The sequence below is a fragment of the Centruroides vittatus genome, unplaced genomic scaffold (assembly GCF_030686945.1).
Source record: "Centruroides vittatus isolate TY-2023 unplaced genomic scaffold, ASM3068694v2 contig_392, whole genome shotgun sequence".
Lineage (NCBI taxonomy): Eukaryota > Metazoa > Arthropoda > Arachnida > Scorpiones > Buthidae > Centruroides > Centruroides vittatus.
Window position 1 is genome coordinate 630128 of NW_027122208.1, and position 6815 is coordinate 636942.

Below are 6815 nucleotides of genomic sequence, written 5' to 3' on the forward strand. Positions count from 1 at the left end.
GGACACTATTGTTCACCACAGTTTAGATTGCATGAAGATGCATTTGCGTGAGCTAAAGACTCAGTCGACGGAGAATTCCCGGAAGATAAAAATGATTTCTCGAAGAAATCGGCACTGAATCCGTTTAGTGAAAATGTTGCCGCTGCTAAGTTACCAGTTGAGATTCACGACCAGCTCGTCGAAATGTCTGCCGACAAAGCGCTACAACTGCAATTTACATCTGAAGATTGAAATGCGTTTTGGCTCGCTCGTCGACCCGAATATAGAAATTTAGTCACAGAAGCGTTGAAAATATTAATCCCTTTCGCCACGTCTTATCTCTGTGAAAAGGGTTTTTCGTCCATGGTTGCGCTAAAAACTAAATACGGGAATCGTCTTTTATCACTCGAAAACAATTCGCTTTTGTGTGTTTCTAACGTAAATCCACGTATGGAGAAAATTTGAAATGAAAAACAAATGCAACCATCGCATTAATTTCTTTTCTTTACGTGTGTACTTACTGTAAGTAAAATGTTTATAAGTTTATAATAAATGATTTTTTCTCACAAAATGATTTCAATATTGTTTCGCGACCTCCCTTTAATATCGCCGCGACGCCCAGGTTGAGAAACGCTGCTCCAGATGAGAGCAACCTTTAAATAATGTAGTTTCTGTTCTGCCGACCATTGCTAGCTTGACGAAATGATATTACTAAATTGCATTTTAAAGTTACTCCACTCTTCGTGTCCTCCAGATAATTTCGGTAAATGAATTCCCAAAAATTTAATATTACAGGAGTTATTTCGAACTACGGGACCCTGAGTCACTACTGCCACGGATGTATCTGCTACTAATCGTTTAATACGAGATTGGATTTTAAATTTAGAACTTATAATTTTGTCCTCATATTCTTCACTATTGACTATCTCGATGTTGGGCTAGTAATGAAACCCCGTTTAAGGTTCTCAATGACTTTTTCTTTCGACTCAACAGATCCAGTATTTCTAGAAGAGTTTCTGTCTCTCTATCGTCGCTTTCAACTAGAATATAGACTTTACTAATTAATTTCGCCACACTGGTTGTTATCGACTATGTGACTAATTAGTTTTGAACACGTCGTTTTAGATCACATAGGCATTGTTCTCTAAATTTTAATTGCCAGAAAACAACATAGTGGATATTTTAGTCTTGTTTCGAGTATTTACATAGTTTCACACGCAACTGTTAATAAATTTGCATCGGCAGATAACTCAAAAAATCGAGTTTAGTGTTTGCATTTTACATTATTTCACCCGACCACTTACTTTTGATTGGCCCTGTATAGATGTACACATTTTTTGCACAAATTGCTAATGCACAAATTGCAGATGCAAAAATTTGCTAATTTATTTATCTTTGGTGAAGAATAAAGATAAATAAGAGATAAATACTAAAGATAAGATAAAGATAATAAATTAGCAAATTTTAACATTTTCAATATTAAAATTAGCATAATACATAAATTTTTTGTGGCCAAATTTTTAAAATTATTATTCATCTATTAGAAATCTCAGTACATTGCACCCAGAACATATTTTATCGGTCTGTCCTCCCTCGCTACGCCTCTTTAAATTTGATAAGATGAAGATAAGTAGATAATTCTTAAACCTTAATTATAAAATCGAAAACTGATAATATAATAACATTTCTACATTGCTTGCGTAATCTGTTGACTTCGAAATTCAAACTAGAAACGTTTGTGACACTTCTCGAGTCTGCAGTAAGTACGAAAACCTTCATATACATGTCAAAATTAAAAATAGTTTTCTGATATAAAGCTATTAAATATCAATTCGGAATATGTCAGCATGTGCCTTTGTTTTATATATTGATAATTTAAAATTAATTTATATTTCGAGGCAGCTGGCAAGTTTTTGAATCTTATATATAGACATAATTCTTATCTGTACTTATTTTGGGCATATACTTTATTTGATCTTTGTGTACAACTAAAGTCATGAATTAAGGGATTTATACATCGTTGCTGATACACGAAAACCGCGTAAGCGCCACTTTGCCTTAAATAAGTTTATATCATAGTTGTATCAATTCCTGAAGAATGCATGTTCTATAAAAATCTCGGGAAGATTTCACCAATAGAACTGACTGTTACTTATAAGCTCAAAAATAATTGGAAAGTTCGCATTCCCGAGAAAAGCCCTTAAACGATTAAATATATTATTCTGTTATTAAGTTTAGTCAGTATTAAATATAGTAATTACACGAGTACAACTTATAATAAACCTCCACACAGAAAATCTTATAAGCTGTTATATGTAATATCCTGTCCATTAACGATCACTTATTGTTTTCGTTATTCACAGCATTTTGATACTATAAGCTTTGTCTATAAAAAGTTTAATTTTATTAGTATTTTTTTTTTTTTTGTTATTTAAACATAACGAAGTAATAGGCTATTTTTCTTATCTTTCAAAATAAGTCTCTTATACAGTGTTTTCAACTTTGTTTTCTATATCTCGGCGCGATTGAACCCATAAATAAATTATCGCGGAAAAAATCACGCGATTTAAAGTTGAGTTTGAAAACATTCTATCGTCATATTACTTGCCACTTAATCTAATTTTTTTGGTCCATATTTTTAGTGAATTAACTAAAACACGTTGTTGTTTTTTAAAATAAGAGCAGGTCACAACAATAGTTATTGAAATTAATAATGTTCATTTACTTAAGAAAAGGAATTAACGTTAAATTTTAGTTTGCATTTTAAAAGTGCCGTGATGTTTGTCTTTAGAAACGTGCCCAATGTCCCACTATTTCTAAGTTAAAATAATTTGAAATCAATATGAACAATCATAGATAATTTTCAATTAAAAGAACATTTCATTTTAAATGAATTAACCGGGTGTTGTGCAGATATAATTTTGCTTAGGAATATGTATTTTTTACTACATTATGTATACGTTTATGTTTTATAACAATGAAAAATTCGTGTGATCAATTTAAAAAGGTTTCGATTTTGACATATACATTTATTATTTCAGCTTCTTTCGAAAATAATCTATACTGTATATAATCGAGTATGTATATATCGAGTATGTATATATCGAGTATATGTATGTATGATATGATATGATATCGAGTATATGTATGTATGTATGATATATGTATGTATATATGTATGTATATATATCGAGTATGTATATATCGAATATATCGAGTATAATGTATATAATATAATCGAGACGATTTGATGTTAATAATAAGTGCAGAGCCCAAACGGTTAAGAGTTGAAAGTTGAAATTTGGTACACAGTTAGGGTACGTCATGAGAACATACACTAAGAACGGATTTTTCGAAATTCCCCATCCGGGGGAAAGGGACAGGATTAAGGCTTCGACAATGGAAGTGTTAACCTTCAAAACTTCGCGGCACATCGGTTCAAAATCAACCCTCTATTATGAACGAGCAATTATTTATTGTGACATTGTCACAATGTCGGGCTGCAATTTTTAATCAATCATATTTTCAATTTATTTAATTAAAATATATGCTCTCCACTTCAAATTAGTAGTGTGTTGTTCCTGTACTGTACATCAGACTTTCCCGGTAGCAATAAAGTCGTGACGATCATCTGTCTAACTTCTTTCTGGAGAAGTTTATATATTGTTAATCATAGCCTCCTGAAACTACGCTTTCCATATCCGGACTCGTCGTCCATCTAACTCCGTTCTCAAAATTAAGTAAGTACCAACAGACATACGATAGTAGGAATTTACAGGTCTACATTTTTTTTTTTTTTTTCAAATTGCAGCCCAATTTACTGCACAAATTTTAAATTTAACTTTAATTTTAGCACTAATCAGAAAGTGGTATCTTTTTTAATTGCCAAATTATACAATTTAATTAATCTTATGCTTCTGATATATTATTTGTTATTATATATTTCGGATCAATGCATCACGACACAGATTTATCGCACTAAGTCTATTGTGCTATTTAAGACTTATTGACAAACAGTATAGTTTAGAAACTTTTTAATTTGTATTTTTATTTTAATTCACTAAATAATTACTAATTTTTATTCACGTTTTCCTTCCTGTCGGTCTTCACATCAAATCGACCATAAACTATATTCGAACACAATAATTCTACTAGTAAGTGGAATAATTTCTCCAATATATATTAATTAGTCTAAAACATCAATAACCCATATATATTATTGTACAATAGAATAAAATATTCCAATAAAACAGTTAACTTGACATCATACCACAGACCTAGTTAATTAGCGTCTGATGTTTAAATAATTATATCAGGATTGCAACTCTACCAGCCTTCCTATCATTCATTAATATTCTCCTGTTTTTATTTTAATTAATTTCTATATGTTCGTATATTAGTGTTTCGAACGAGTCGCTCTCTATCTTTAGTATTCTAACAATAGGGATACTAATTTTACTTTCGTCCTTATTACAAGGTTTTGGAATTGCGGCATCGACTTAACTCCCGACAGGTTGCTTCCACATATACATTTTGGTTAAAATCTAATATATAAAGCTGAAAAAATGGGCAATTTCTTTCTATCACTGTATGCCAAAAATGGCCACTAGGGGCGCCGCTAGCTGTTATTTAAATTAACAATATAAATTATTTTATATTTTTACAGTATTATATTCAGTATATTATTATTTTATTTGTACTTTAGTATGCCCCGATGTAGGCATCGGGGTATACTAAATTACCATGATGACCACTTTACCGGCTGCTGTAGATACGGTGAATATTACGATCGGCGAGTGGGCTGGGAAGCAGCTTTCAAAACTGCCTTTGTCCAACAACACTATCAGTCGAAGAATACAGCACATAACGAAGGACTTCCAATGTTCATTTAATTGAAAAAATAGAAAGGAAGGAATTTGGGTTGCAACTGGATGAGGACACAGATAATAATAATGTTCACTAGTTATAAAACATAAAACTAGTGAAAAACCTCACGTCTTTTTTCTTCCAAATGTCCGTATTAAATCAAACACCAAGATTTTAAAACACGGATATTTTTATTTTTTCTTTTTTTATATCCGTTGCATTAAATATCTCTTTTTTGAATTAGATTTTTATTAATTTTATGAAAGACTTTTTTAAAAATAAACATACGCATTTGTATTTATAGAACTGCAATTACACTTATATGCCACATTCTTCTTTTCCAAATTTATTATAGTTATTGTCATATTTTTGAAATTTGTAGTTTTATTTATTTTATTCTGTTCTAGCACTAGATTATGTTAGAATTTAAAAATTTTTTAAATAAATTTATTTTCTACATGTTAAAATTCGTAGGTTCAAATCAGATTTGAATTTGATTTGAACTTACGAAAAGACAAATTCCTTCGCTACACAATCGACTTAAACCATTAAAATACATATAGGGGTTGCAATATCGGACCAAAAGTTCAGTACCCGTATTCGGTATTTTTTAGATCTTAATATCGGAATATCGGTTTTAATACCGGTAGAAGGAATACTCTACCGGTATTAAAACCGGTACTTTAAAAAAAGAAAGAAAACACAGGTGTTTCTTTGTTTTATTTGCCAGTTTTATTAGAGAGTGTAAATATCACAAAAAAATCATTTGTAACTTATAAATTATAACAGTATATAAAGAATCACAAAAAGTAAAAGAACAAGGAACATCTTATTTATTTAAATCACAAAAAAGTGTAAATATCACTATTCAGTCTGTGGTATTATTACAAATTTTTGAAATGCGATCTTAAAAAACGTAATGCATCAATTGTACTGTCATTAAGCCTGGAACGTAATTTTGTGCAGAAATTACCAGCTGTCGAAAACGCCCTTTCGGCATCTACGCTAGTTGGTGGTACTGTTAGCAATGAGCAATATAATTTTTCCAAGTATTTACCTCTAAATCCCTCATCTTCAAATAAATCGATTTCTCGTCGGATGGTTTTGGATATAATGGATTTCTGTATTGTATTTTGGTTTGTTGAAATTTTTTTAGTTATCGCTAATTCTAATTTTTGTTCAAGAGACAATTCCTTTTCACTATCGACATTAGTGTCGTCATCATCATCGTCTTCGATAACTCTACCGAATTCTTCTGAATGTGGATAGGTTTGTGGGTAAAAAATTCTAAGAAAATTTGCTATAATCTTGATCAAATTTGAATTGGTTAGTCTCTTTTCTTCTTTTTCATTTTCATTTTTAAAATAATTATAATTATGTAAATACCGTAAGACATTTTCTATTTCGGTATGCCTTTCTTCTGTGCGATTTTTCAATGTAATATATAATTCTTCAGATAGTGATGTGTGCTGTTCTTTCGGTGACTGCAACACGAAGTTTATTGTTGCATTAGCTGTTAATAAATTAGAATCTCTCCGACATAATGCTTTCACAGCCAGTTTTATTGGAAGTAGAGCTGATACAGTTCTGGATATTAAGTCGAATCACTCGGTAATTCGCAGGTTTAAGTCGATTATTGCTTTTTGGATTGAATTTTTCAGTTTCAGAAATCGTTCCCTCATTAGGAGTAAACTGTTCCAACGTGTTTTAGAATCTAATATTAACATATGTTTTGTTTTATTTTCAGTTAGTATATATTTTTGTAACAAGGCATTTTTTGTAGGGGAACGTTTAGATATCTTAACAATTTTTCGAACTTTATTAATTATAGGTAACAATTCTTGATGAGTTAATATTTCATCCTCATTAGCGATATCTTCTTCAACAATTACATTGTCATTATCTTCACTGTCAGTATCACCCCCACTCTCTTCAAAGTCTGAATCAGAAGTTTCTATATCCACAGTATT